General features: G+C 37.8%; 1 protein-coding gene across 2 annotated transcripts in view; it reads left to right on the forward strand.

Moving 5' to 3' along the window:
- Rngtt (RNA guanylyltransferase and 5'-phosphatase) overlaps positions 1-13,817 on the forward strand; it is a 233,839-nt gene that overhangs the window by 36,801 nt on the left and 183,221 nt on the right. The gene's annotated exons all lie outside the window — the stretch shown is intronic.

Below are 13,817 nucleotides of genomic sequence, written 5' to 3' on the forward strand. Positions count from 1 at the left end.
CTTCCAGATCCAACTTTTTGCTAGTTATCTGGAGTAAGTCTCATTGATTTGTCTGATAGTTCTGGCTTTAAGCAGAGATCCTCAGATGTCAGCCTCTTGAGTAGCTAGAATTATAGGTATGAGCAATTGGTGCCTAGTTTGACAAGATTCTTTAAAAAATTTATATTATTTTTTATTAAAGAATTTATTAATGACAAGATTTTTAATGTAACTGATTTATTAATTGTATGCATTTGAGAAGCATAATATATATATTTTTTTCTCATAATATATATATTTTGCCAGTCCTGGGGCTTGACAGTGGTCAGCACTTTCCTTGGGCTTTCTCAAGGCTGGAACTCTACCACTTGAGCCATAGCACTAATTCTGGCTTTTTCTGTGTATGTGGTGATGAGGAATCAAATCCAGAGCTTTGTCCACGTTAGGTGCACACTCTATCCCTAGGCCAAACTCCCGGTCCCATAAGAATAATTTTTTGATGCATTAGTTTTAACACTGTACTTAATTTATGATTCCTTCTATATGTGCTGACATAAGTACTTAGTAGCCTGTGAGTAGCATGCTGTAGAAATAGCTGTTAATTGAGTAGAATAATTATAACATCTTCAGGAAGTTTCTGTTTTTGCTTTTGTAATAGTTTTTACAGAATAGTGTAATTATCTCAGTTACTTAATAGCTTGCTTGGATCCTTTGATATGTTTGTAGCTTATGTTAGTTTTAGTAACTACAGTTAATGTTCAGATAGGAGTAGAGTAGATAAGGTAATAAATGCTAGACTAGCAAGATTAGTAAAGAGTCTGAGTTGATTTTCAGTGAACTACAAAATAATGATATTTGGGAACAAAATGAGTATATTAAATTAGGAGCAAGTAGATGTTATATATAGTACTTCTTTTTGTAGGGGTGGGGGTGGGTCTGTCATGGGGCTTGGACTAGGCTACTGCCCTAACCACAGCATCACTTCCTGTTTTCTGGTGGTTAATTGGAGATAAGAATCTCACAGACTTTAGTGCCCAGGCTGGCTTTGACCCATGATCCTTAAATCTCTGCTTCTTGAGTATCTAAGAATACAGGCATGAGCCACTGAGCCGGGCTTGTATATAGTACTTCTATTTAGGTTTGCTCACTTAACTTTTACATTTCACTTTCATCAAACAAAATATAGATTTTTGCTCAGTTTCCTTTTGGCAGTAAAAGCAAATAATTCCTTATCATATATAAAAACTCTTAATAAATCATTTTTTTCTTCTTTTTTTTTGTTGTTCCTGGGACATGAACTCTGGGAGTAGGTGCTGTCCCTGAACTTTTCAGCCCAAAGCTACCGCCCTACCCCTTGAGCCACAGTGCCAGTTTTGGTTTTCTGGTAGTTAAATAGGGGTAAGAGTCTCACCGACTTTAATACCTGGCCTGGCTTTGAGCCAGGGTCCTGAGATCTCAGCCTCCAGAGTAGCTAAGCTTACAGGTGTGAGCCACTTTCCTGGCTAATCTTGATTTTAAATAAGAACTTACCTACTCTTATTTACTAACAAATATTTTATAGCTATAACATAGTATGTAAAAAATGTTTTTTGTAGTTTTTATTTGTACTTAGGATCTCATGCATGCTAGGCAAGCACTCTAACCCACAAAGTTGTATCACTAGCCTTTGGAAGGACTTATGAGCTAGTAATGGGGGGCTTAAATTCAGGGTCAGGGAGCTCTTCCCTTTTTTTTTTTTTTTTTTTGTTGGTAGTGGTCCTGAAATTTGAATTCAGGGCATAGTTGCTATCTCTGAGCTTTTTTGCTCAAGGCTTGCTCTACCACTTTGAGCCATAGTTCTACTTCTGGCTTTTTGATAGCTAATGGGTAATAAGAGTCTTACAGACTTTGAAGCCAGAGCTGGTTTCAAACCACCATCCTCAGATCTGAGCTTCTACAGTATCCAGGATTACAGGTTAAGAGCCACCAGCATCCCCACCACCTCCCCCTTTTTTTTAACCAGTCCTGGGCCTTGAAACAACTCAGGGCCTGGGCACTATCCTTGGGTTTTCTCAGGCCTAGAGCTCTACCACTTGAGTCACAAGACCATTTCTGGCTTTTTTTCTATGTATGTGGTACTGAGGAAACAATCCAAGCTACGCAAGCACTCTACCCCTGGGCTAAACTCCTGACCCATCTTCCTTTTAAAAAAAAATGTTAATTATTTATTTATTTTTGTCAGTCCTGGGGTTTGAACTCAAGGCCTGAGCACTATCCTTGAACTTTCTCAAGGCTAGAGCTGTACCACTTGAGCCACAGTACCACTTCCGCCCTTTTCTATATATGTGGTAATGAGGAATGGAACCTGGGTCTTTGTGCATGCTAGGCAAGCACTCTACCACTAGGCCAACCTTCCAGCACCTATTTTTAAAAATTATTTATTTATTGTATGTATTGTATGTATTGTATGTATGTATGTATGTATGTATGTATGTATTTATTTATTTATTTATCTTTTGCCAGTCCTGTGCTTGAGCTCAGGGCCTGAGCACTGTTCTTGGGATTTCTCAAGGCTAGAGCTCTACCACTTGAATCTCAGCACCACTTCTGGCCTTTTTCTGTGTATATGGTTGAACCCGGTCCTTTGTGCATGCTAGGCAAGCACTCTACCCCTAGGCCAAACTCCTGGCCCCTAATTTTTTAATTTTTATGATATGTTTCATAAGAATTACTCTTAGGGGCCAGGAGTTTGGCCTAGGGGTAGAGTGCTTGCCTAGCATGCACGAAGACCCGGGTTCGATTCCTCGGTACCCCACATACATAGCAAAAAGCCGGAAGTGGTGCTGAGGCTCAAGTGGTAGACTGCTAGCCTTGAGAAAGTCCAAGGATAGTGCTCAAGCCCTGAGCTCAAGCCCAGGACTGGCCAATAAATAAATAAATAAAAGAATTACTCTTAGGTATTCAGGCTAGTTTTCTTACAACTGGGAAGGACATGATAAAGCTATGGCCTCTCTCCCTCCTTCCCTCCTTCCCTTTCTCTTCCTCCCCTTCCCCCCCCCCCTCCGTCTCCACCATTATGGGAAGAGACTAATTCAGAGATTTAAATTTACTAGGCATAGTTGGCTCTGAAAATACAGGTTATTTCAATTTTCAGCCACATTTGGAGGCTGTTCACTTTAATGCTCTGTATAATTATATAATTTAAAACAGTAATCCAGTGTGACATTTAGCCATTAAGGATATACCTGACGATTTATCCACTAAACAGCGAAAACAGGTCCACATAAAATGCTGGTGCTTAATATTGCTTATTGTTATAGCAGACAATGCCTTTGAAAAGCTTTAGTACGTGGTAAACTGTGTTCATTTTCCTCAGAGTCCATTTTGAATGTAGCTGTTGTTTTAGTTATTTTATAAGGTAAAATAGGCAAAAGCAAAAAATCCAGTATTTTATTTTTTGTTTATTTTTTATCACTGATCTTAATTTCTTTATTAATATACATATAATTGTGACATTACTCTGCATGTATATAATGTATTCATCAGTCCCTTCCCACAATCCTAAGACAATTTTAACAGGTTTCATTGTTCTACTTTCATAGATAACAGTATTCTTTCAGTTATATATACCCTATTTCATCCTCATTACTTATACTCCCCTTCCAGAAATTGCTTCTCCCTTATCCTCAATTGTGCCAGGGATGGAACTCAAGGCCTTGAGTTCTCCCCTGGATTTTTCATCATACCTGTCACTCACCTACTTAAAACCACCCACTTACATTCAATATTTTGCCAGTAAATTGGAGAGGGTCTTAGATTTTTTTTTTTTTTCTAGGCAGGCTTCAAACTGAGAGTGCAGATCCCAGCATTTTTTTCCTGTCACTTTTAGTTTGGTTTTCATCTTTTGTTCTTCACTAGATGGCAGCAGAGGACCGGCTTTAATTTGTGCTTCAAATTCTAATGCTATCCATTGCATTGTATATCTAACGTTACCTCAAAATACTAGTTTGGGATTATTAACAATTTAGTAAGGATTAGTGGAATCATGTGTAAAAAATTACTGGAAGCATATCCCATTTGACAATGTTGACATGTTCTTTTGTGCACTGTATTTGAATTATGTTTGTAGATGATTATGCAAAGTCATTTTGGAATTATTCTTGTAAAGTAATAATTTAGTTATATTTAAGTCCTTGAAGTGTTTTTCCAGTTTCAAGAAACTGAGATGTTCTCATGTGGAAATCTCAGAGGGAAAATAATAATATAAAAATTCTTTGTTTGTTGCATGTTCTTTCCTTCCTCTTAATTGTGTTGGAAGTATGAAGGAGTTTAATAGAAAACCTTGATATTGGAATGTAATAGCATTTTTAGATGCTGATATTTATGTTCATAAGATGGAAGAGTTATTTTACCTGCAGATGGATGTGCAGAACAGTGATTGTGATTATGAGAATGTACTATAAATGTATATTTTGAGAAAGTTCAGTATCTGTATTTCTAATACATAGTATATTTTTTCAAGTAACTAAATAGATCTATCTATATATGTATGTATGTATGTATGTATGTATGTATGTATGTATGTATGTATCTATCTATCTATCTATCTATCTATCTATCGTGTGTGTGTGTGTGTGTGTGTGTGTGTGTGTGTGTGTGTGTTTGTGTTGCCAGTCCTGGGGCTTATACTCAGGCCTGGGTACTGTCCCTGAGCTTTTTTTTGTTCATAGTGTTCTACTACTTGAGCTACAAGTCCACTTAGGGCCTTTTGGTGCTTAATTGGAGTTAAGAATCTCATGGCTGGTGCCCTGGTGGCTCACGCCTTAATCCTAACTACTCAGAAGGTTGAGATCTGAGGATTGTGAGTCAAAGCCAGCCAGGGCAGAAAAGTTTATGAGATTCTTATCTACAATCAACTATTCTGAAAAAGTTGCAAGTTGTGCTGTGACTCAAGTAGTAGAGTATTAGCCTCAAAGAGGCTAAGGGGCAGAGCCCAGGACCAGCAGAAAAAAAATAAAAAAAAGATCTCATGAACTTTTTGTGCTAGCTTTGAATTGTGAATCTCAGATATCAGCTTTCTGAATATCTAGGATTATAGGCATGAACCAGTGGAGCCTAGCAATTTTTGCAGTTTTTTTGATGATAATTAGTTTCTCAAAAGTATGAACAAGGTGAAGATTAGAAGATAAGTAATTTAACTCTGATAGGTTTGTTTGTTTATTTATTTATTTTTGGTTGTGGGGCTGGCTTGAACGCTGGGCCTTGGTGCTGTCCAGCTCAAGGCTAGTGCTCTACCACTTGAGCCACAGCACCAGTTTTGGTTTTCTGGTGGTTAATTGGAGAGATGAGTCTAATGGATTTTTGTGCCTGGGCTGGCTTTGAACTGTGATCCTCAGATCTTAGTCTCCTGAGTAGCTACGTTTACAGGTGTGAGCCACTGGTACCGCTTGATAGGTCTCTATAAAATGGTGAAAGCTGACCTGAAGATTTTATAAGCAGCTCATCTTAGTACAGGATGTCCCTGCCTCTCTGTCCAACTTTGGTATTACTGTTGCTGATACTTTTGCTGTTGGGTAAATTTTCTTGGACTATTTCATTTCAGTAATGTTTTGCAATTTGGGGTGCTAATTTTCAAAATTCTTTCATGTGGACAGACACTATAATTTTGTCTGTTCATGAGTTATTTAGGAATACTGTTTAACCCTAGTTAATGTCATTTTGATGTTTTCAACAAGGTTGTATCTACAATCTTTTATTGCCTCTTTTAGACAGAAAACAAGCTTTTAGTTTTTGTCAGCTGTGAAATCAGTGAGCTTAAATAGTTATACTAGCCTTGAAAAATAATGTTTATGTCTAACAGCCTGCCTTAAGAAGATGTCAGAGTACTGACTCTTTCACCCTTTATATAATTCTATAACTGTTGTAAAGCAAATTTTTCAGTTTTTTGAGATAAAGTTTCAGAATAGTTCAGGCTGGCTTTGAATTCTCCCGTTTTAGCCTTATTTTGTGCTAGGATCATAAGTATGTGCAGTTACAGCTAGGTCATTCATTCATTCATTCATTCATTCTTTCATTCATTTATTGTCAGGATCTAGCAGTGTAACCCAGTCTGTCTTTGAACTGATGTTCTTCCTGTGTCCTATCATCCTGAGTGCTGCCATTATGAATGTGTAACACCATGCTCAGGCATGCAAACTTCCCTTTGGTGTGAACTGCTCTAAATCTTCACATGTAATTTTTATATTACAATAAACTTAAATTTCTCCTTGATAGGATTTTGTTTTTGGTACTAGTAAATGGAAGATGAACTTATTTAAAACATATTGAGGAAGGTAGATGTAATTTTATTTATTTAACATTTCCCCATGTGCCTGAAATAAAACCAGTCATCATTTGTACATTTTCACATGTATTTTTTGTTCCTCTTAGAAATACCCTTAAAAATACTGACTTCTGGGGCTGGGAGTTTGGCCTAGTGGTAGAGTGCTTGCCTAGCATACACGAAGACCCGGGTTCGATTCCTCGGTAACACATACATAGAAAAGCTGAAAGTGGTGCTGAGGCTCAAGTGGTAGAGCCCTAGCATTGAGAAAGTCCAAGGACAGTGCTCAGGCCCTGAGCTCCAGTCCAGGACTGGCAAAAAAAAAAAAAAAAATTACTGACTTCTGTAATCCTATATACTCAGGAGGTTGAGACATAGAGGGTTGTTTGAAACCCGTTGGGACAGAAAAGTCTGTGAGACTCCATGTCCAGTTAGTCTGGAAAAAGCCAGCAGAGCTTAAAGTCATGTTCAACTGTTAGAGTGTTGGCCGTGGACAAGCATGCAGAATGAGCTAGAGGCTTCCAACTACCATGGCTTCATAGTACTAAAGACAAAAACATCTTAGTTGTGCTGTTAGTTCATTTCTAAATTTAAAACAAATAATGCAAGATCTTTTGGTGCAAAGTTTATGGTAAAGCATGCCTGTGTTAAAAATATTGTGTCTAGTGTCTGTTAGATTGCATCTTTTTTCTTTCAGTAAAATAATTTTTTGAAAAAAGTCATTGTGTGAGTGGAAATTATATAAGAATACAAAAGCATGTTACTTGTTTTTAAGAAATTTCTGATTGCTGATAAATTTTACATGGCTACTGGTTTACTTCCTACTTAGAGCCACTGGATAAAATATTTTGATGTATGCAGTTATTTTGGTTTGCGGAAATAAAAATTAGGGAGGAAAATGAGTTTGGGCATAGTTAAGAAAATGAAAAATGAAAATGTCCTTAAATGGGTCAAGGTAGGCTACCGCCCTACGCTTGAGCCAAGCCCCACTACCTATTTTCTATTACTTAATTGGAGATAAGAATCTCAGGTCCTTTTGTGCCCTGGCTTGGCTTTTAACCTTGATCCTTAGATCTCAGCCTCCTGAGTAGCTAGGATTACAGGTGTGAATCACCATACTTGGCTGTCCTTGGACTTTCTTAAGGCTAGCACTCTACCACTTGAGCCACCACACCACTTCTGGCTTTTTCTATGTATGTAGTAGGGAGGAATCAAATCCATGTCTTTGTGCATGCTAAGAAGCACTCTGTCAGTATGCCCAACTCCCAGCCCGGGAATCTTATGAGTTCTGGTCTTTGGACCTTTGGATGCTTAGGCTAATAGAAGAAAATAGTTATAGTAGTAGCTTCTTAAACTCTTCATTAATATTTAAACCTGTTAGTATTAGCAGTTGCTGAGGCATGAATCTTAGTTAAGTTTTGATTGCCATATCAATTCCCATTTCTTAAGTTGTTTTCAGAATATTGTGAGGGGTCTTTTTTTTTTAACAGATAAATTTGTTTTTAATAAAGGAGTTAATTTTCTTTCAATCCTATATAAAACAATAGCAATTAAAAACTTCATTTTTGAAAGTAAAATATTTACATATGAACAAGTAACTGTGCAAAATGTACATGAAAAAATGGAAAGACAGGGATTTTCCTAAAAGATAAAATAAAAGTGTAACAGTTCTCAGGTATGGATAAAAAATACTGATCAGCGTTCAGTTCACACGCAAGAATTCATGTTTAACGCGAGAATTCACACAGAGAAAGCCAAAATATTTACAATCATAAAAGTACTATCAATAGACAATTTAATACAATAACCTCTGAAACTATAAAGAACCAATTAGTATATTTGTAATAAAAAAATAGGTACAAAGAAGGGACTTTGCTCTGGACGTCTGTAAAGTCTGCCCACAGCTTGCATACAGTCTCTTAGCAAAATAATTATAGTTTACATAGCCATTTTATGTTATGTGCCAAAAATTATGCACAATTACTGACAAAATACACCAACCATTTTTCAACACTTGATTCACACTGAGAAACAGTCTTTTGATGATTCTTCTCAACTCTGATTTTATTTAATCTAAGTTTTTACTTTTAGCTAAAAAACACAGTGCAAGTAAAATATATTTATGCTGAAAAAGTTTTCATTTCCTTTAACTTTACAGCTTCACAAACTGCAGCAAATAAACTTCATTTGTACAGATGCTCAACACATTCAGGGAGGGGCCCGTGCTGATCCTAAGCAGAAGTGAGGGGTCTTTTATCTTCCTAGCTTGGACCACCTTATTTGCTGTCAATTGGCTAGACCTGGGATGTTTGCCATCTTAGAAATGTTGTGGGAACAGTATAGAGAATGGTAACAGCTTTTTTTTTTTTTTTTTTTTGGTTGGTCATGGGGGTTGAACTCGGCCTGGGCACTGTCCTTGAGCTCCTCAGCTCAAGGCTACCACCCTACCCTTGAGCCAAGCCCCACTTCCCGTTTTCTAGAGGTTAATTGTACATAAAAGTCTCAGGTGATTTTGTGCCGAGGCTAGCTTTGTACCTTGATCCTCAGATTTCAGCCTCCTGAGTAGCTAGGATTACAGGTGTGAGCCACCTCACCTGGCTGATAACATTTTCTGTAGAGATACATGTACATTGAGGCTTTGTCATTGTGGCAGTAGAAAGGAGAGTGCTTTACCTATTTCTCGATTAAGGAAAGAAAAAAAATGGTGATTCCAGAAAATTAAGCCATCTTAGGAGACTCAACTAGCTGGAGGCACAAAGGAAGTCTCCCATTATACTTGCAACACTTCATTTCCCATTTTCAAGGAGTATTAGGTAAACTTTCATTGGAACATAGTGAGAGCTTTGACTGAAAGTAGATTCATTAGCAGATATTCAATTAGTCTACTCAATTGTGAATTTCAAAAATTGTATAAGATATGAAAATTAGATTGATTGAAATTAATTTAAAAATTTAATTTAATTAATTTTTTAAACTTTTTATTTTATTTTATTTATTTATTTATTTATTTTTATTTTTTTGCCAGTCCTGGGCTTGGGCTCAGGGCCTGAGCACTGTCCTTGGACTTTCTCAAGGCTAGTACTCTTCGTGGATGCTAGGCAAACACTTTAACCACTAGGTCAAACTCCCGGCCTAATTTTTTAAACTTATCTGTACTTTTTATCTTGATTTGGGATCAAAACAAAATTTTTGGGCCGAGAGTTTGGCCTCGTGATAGAGTGCATGCATGAAGCCTTAGGTTCAATTCCTTGGTACTACATACATAGAAAAAGCCCGAAGTGGTGTGATGGCTCAAGTGGTAGAGTGCTAGCCTAGAGAAAGCGCAAGGACAGTGCTCAGGCCCTGAGCAAGCCCCAGAACTGGCCAAAAAAAAGAAAAAGAAAAATTCTGTAGTTAAGAGAGGAAAAATCTGTTATGTATAAACTTGGACAGATATTTGGGTGAAAGCATTTTCTTTTTTCATGTTTTAATTTCTTTTGTTTATTTTTACATCTGTTATCTGTCTTTTCTGTTTTTCTTTGCAATGTGAATGTTGAGGGTGGCTAGAGGTTGTCTAATCTAACTGGGTTTCTTGTTAAAATGCAACTTCTCATTCAGTAATCTGGGCTGCAGCCCAGGAGTCTGTATTTTTTTAAAATTTTTTTTAGGTACGTTCCCGGGTGATGCCAAATATTGCTGATCCTGGGGCCCAAGAAGCTCCTTAACTTTTCTCAAGTTATAAAATGATGATAACAAAGCTGAGGAGAGCCAGTGGTTTGTTGAGATCTTCTACCTAATCAGTAATAGCAGACCTTTAATTCTTAATTTGACAAAAGTCATTTCCCAGGATTAGAAATAAAACGGAAAAAAATCATCTTCTGATTAAATGCTAGTCCAACTTTATTAAGATTGAAGCATTAAGATGTGTCTTTAAGAGATAAGAATGTGGCTTAGTGGTAGAGCTTGAAGCCCTGGGTTCAGTTCCGCAGTACCACATAAACAGAAAAGGCTGTAAGTGGCTCTGGCTCAAGTGGTAGAGCACTAGCCTTGAGCAAAAGTTCAGGGATAGTGCCCAGGCCCCAGGACTGGCAATAAATAAATAAATTGTGTCCTTTAAATTTTTTCTTTTCTGTTATTGCTTTGAGGAATTAAAAACAAACAAACAAATAGATATATTCCCGTACATGCAGTGGTTTTAGGTGACTACATTTATTTAGTAAACTCAGTAGATGGAATTTAGTGCTTTCTTTCTCTCTGAGACAGAGTTTCACTCTGTAGCCCAGGCTGGCCTTAAACTGCAGGTCATACTGCTTCAGCCTTTCAAGTGTTAGAATGTAGATAGATGTGTGCTACCACACTGGCTTAAAAATCTAGTTCCTTTTCCTCTTTCTCCTCCCTAGTTGAAGGTGGGACAAGGAGGCTGAAGGTGGGAATTTTCTCTGAAAGCGGAAAGTACTGTGTGGCTGGTCAAACCTGGGCAGACAGCATTTTGCTGTCTAGCTGGAAGCTAGAAATATGTGTAGTTTGGGGGACTGGGGTGGGGACTAACAATTGTGGCTAGGCTTGGACATCTGATTTCAGGGAAAGGCAGGGGACCTAAGATAGAGGCACCTAGCTGAGAGAGGACCCTTAACATTGAGATTATTGATTGGACTACCATGTGTACTTTTCTCTGTGCGTAGAAATTTTTACACACTAGACAAGGTAATAGAACTAGAGAGTTATTGTATTTTTGATAGTGTCTGTGTGAATACCTTTGCTCTTACTTGCTTTTAATCTGCCATTTGCATGCATGTACCTTTGTGTTTGGGGGGGCATACTTTTAGTGCTGTCATTGTTGCAAGGTTAGAGATGCCGCACGCATGTACATGCGTGCGTGTGTGTGTGTGTGTGTGTGTGTGTGTGCATTCTACTTGGGTGAAGTGGGATTGACTGCATGTGAACCCTTCTAGCCTGTGAAGGTTGCATAATTCTCTAATTCTTTGTAGATTGGTGGAAAGGAGGAGGGAGCATAGCTGTAGCCCACAGAAGTGGCAGTTAGCAAGATGCATGTTGCTGGTAGCAAATAGATTCAGTCCTGATATTCCAGTTTTTTTCAATAACTAAAGGTATGCTTTGAAATTGTACTTTTACTTCTCCAGATTCTATGGTTTACTTTATGAACTTAAAGATAGGAGGGAGTTCTTCCTTTATGGTAATTATGTATTTGGGAGGCTGATAAAGGAAATATGAACGCATGCAGAATTATACCATTGCTATTTTTATTTTAATGAGAGGTGTGGTGCAAGAACATGGTATTTTCCATTGTGTATAATAGCTTTTGGTTTTACTGTGTGTATATACCATTATTCTTGTTTGCCAGTACTGGGGCTTGAACTCAGGGCCTGGGCACTGTCATTGGGCTTTCTCAAGGCTAGCACTCTACTACTTGAGCCACAGTACCACTTCCAGCGCCACTCCCCATGTGTGTGTGTGTGTGTGTATGTGTGTGTATGTGTGTGTGTGTGTGTGTGTGTGTGTGTGTGTGTGTGTGTTACTGAGGAATGGAACCCTACCCACTCTACCACTAGGCTACACTCCTGGCCCCCATAATTCTTTTTTTTGTTTTGTTTTGTTTTTAATTTGATTTTTTATTTTTTTGTCAGTCCTGGGCTTGAGCTCAGGGCCTGAGCGCTGTCCTTGAACTTTCTCAAGGCTAGAGCTCTACCACTTGAGCCTCAGCACCACTTCCGGCATTTTTGTATGTATGTGGTACCAAGGAATCGAACCCTGGTCTTCGTGCATGCTAGGCAAGCACTTTAACCACTAGGCCCTGGCCCCCATAATTCTTACTAAATGTTAAACTATTGTAGGTTCTGGGTGTTTTTATTTTGTTATTTGTTTGTTTTAAAAAAAATCATTCCACTGTTTACAAAACAGGTTCTTAGATCCAGCGATCCACTTGATTAAAGTTTTGATTGAGTTTTTTGTTTTGAACTGTAGTGGTGCATTAATGCAGTTCCTGATTTTATGTAATTTATTTTGGTTATTCTTACACAGAAAAGTAGGCACTGATGGCTTGTAAGTAATCCTAGCTATTCAGGAGGCTGTGATCTGAGCATGAGGATCATGGTTTGAAGCTAGCCTGAGCCCACGAGACTTTTATCTCCAGTTAACTACCATAAAGCCAGAAGGTACAGTTAGCCATGAGCAAGGAAGTTCAGGGAGAGCACTCAGGCCCTGAGTTCAAGCTTAGTGACATACAAAAACTAACTAAATAAAACAACAAAGAAAACAATTAAAAAGTGAGTTAAGCAAATACACTGTACTGTAGTTGCGGTCTGTCTTTGACTATATATTTATGTTTGGGTTTGTGGCTTTGGGACTTAAGATTTTTTTTCCTCTACATTTTATAATTCCTGTGTTAATTCATGTTCCTCTGATTCTTTTTAGAACGCATTTCCTCTGTAAAATAAATCCTTTCTATTTTAGCTGAGTTTTAGTTCATCAATAACTAAAAAATTCTTTGAGTTGGGGAATGTAAAATTAGTACTAATAGCAATGATATTTTTCCTTTTTTCATCTCCATTGACCTACTACAATAAAATGCCTGAGAGCGGAAAGAGGCTTTTTATTTAGCTTACAGTTTTGGATATCCAGCGTCCAAGGTAGTAGGTTCATTGCTTTGGCCTGATGAGGGTGATGCCAAAGCAAGTGGTATCATGAGCTAGGAATCAGAGAAAGTTACCTAGAGATTAGAGCCCAGTTTCTTTTGGGGACATAACCCCCCCAGTAAACTAACGGTTTCCTACTCCTACACTGGGAGTCGGCTTTTTTTTTTTAATCTTTGGGAGACACTAATCCAATCTATACCTAGGTGGCAGCTTGTGTGTGTGTGTGTGTTTGTTTGTTTGTGTGTTTGTACTAGTGTTGGGACCCGAACTCAGGGCCTGGATGTTGTCCCTGACCTTTTTTGCTGACGGCTAGCATTCTACCATTTGATCCACAGTTCTACTTCTGGCATTTTTTTGGGTGATTAATTGGAGTCTCACGGACTTTTCTGCCTGGGCTGGCTTTGAATTTTGATCCTCAATGATCAGCTTCCTGAGTATTTAGAATTTCCTAGTTTTTAGTATGCAACCTCTGGTGCCTGGTTTGTAGATTTTATGTATTAACTTATTCAAGTCTTTTTTTTAACTGTTAAAATTATGACAAAATAAATAAACATAATGTATAATTTATAATTTTAGCACTTTTGTTCCTTGTTTTTGTTTTTTTTTTTTCAAAGACAGGGGTATAGCCCAGCTTAATCTGGAACTATGTAGCGCAGACTCCACTTTCACTTGCTGAGATTCCCCTATACCATTACACTTAGCTTATTTAACCCTATTTATTATTATTTTTTTTTGCTACTCCTGGTGCTTGAACTCAGCCTGCTTGCTGTCCCTGAACTTTAAGTTAAGGCTAGTAGCATTATCACTTGAGCCATAGCTTTACTTCTGTTTTTTGCCGATTAGAGATATAAGTCTCAGGGACTTAACCTGCATGATCTGGGTTTGAACTGTGATCCTCAGATCTC

This window comes from Megascapheus bottae, chromosome 8 (genome assembly GCF_031878675.1).
Source record: "Megascapheus bottae isolate mThoBot1 chromosome 8, mThoBot2.hap1, whole genome shotgun sequence".
Classification (NCBI taxonomy): Eukaryota; Metazoa; Chordata; class Mammalia; order Rodentia; family Geomyidae; genus Megascapheus; species Megascapheus bottae.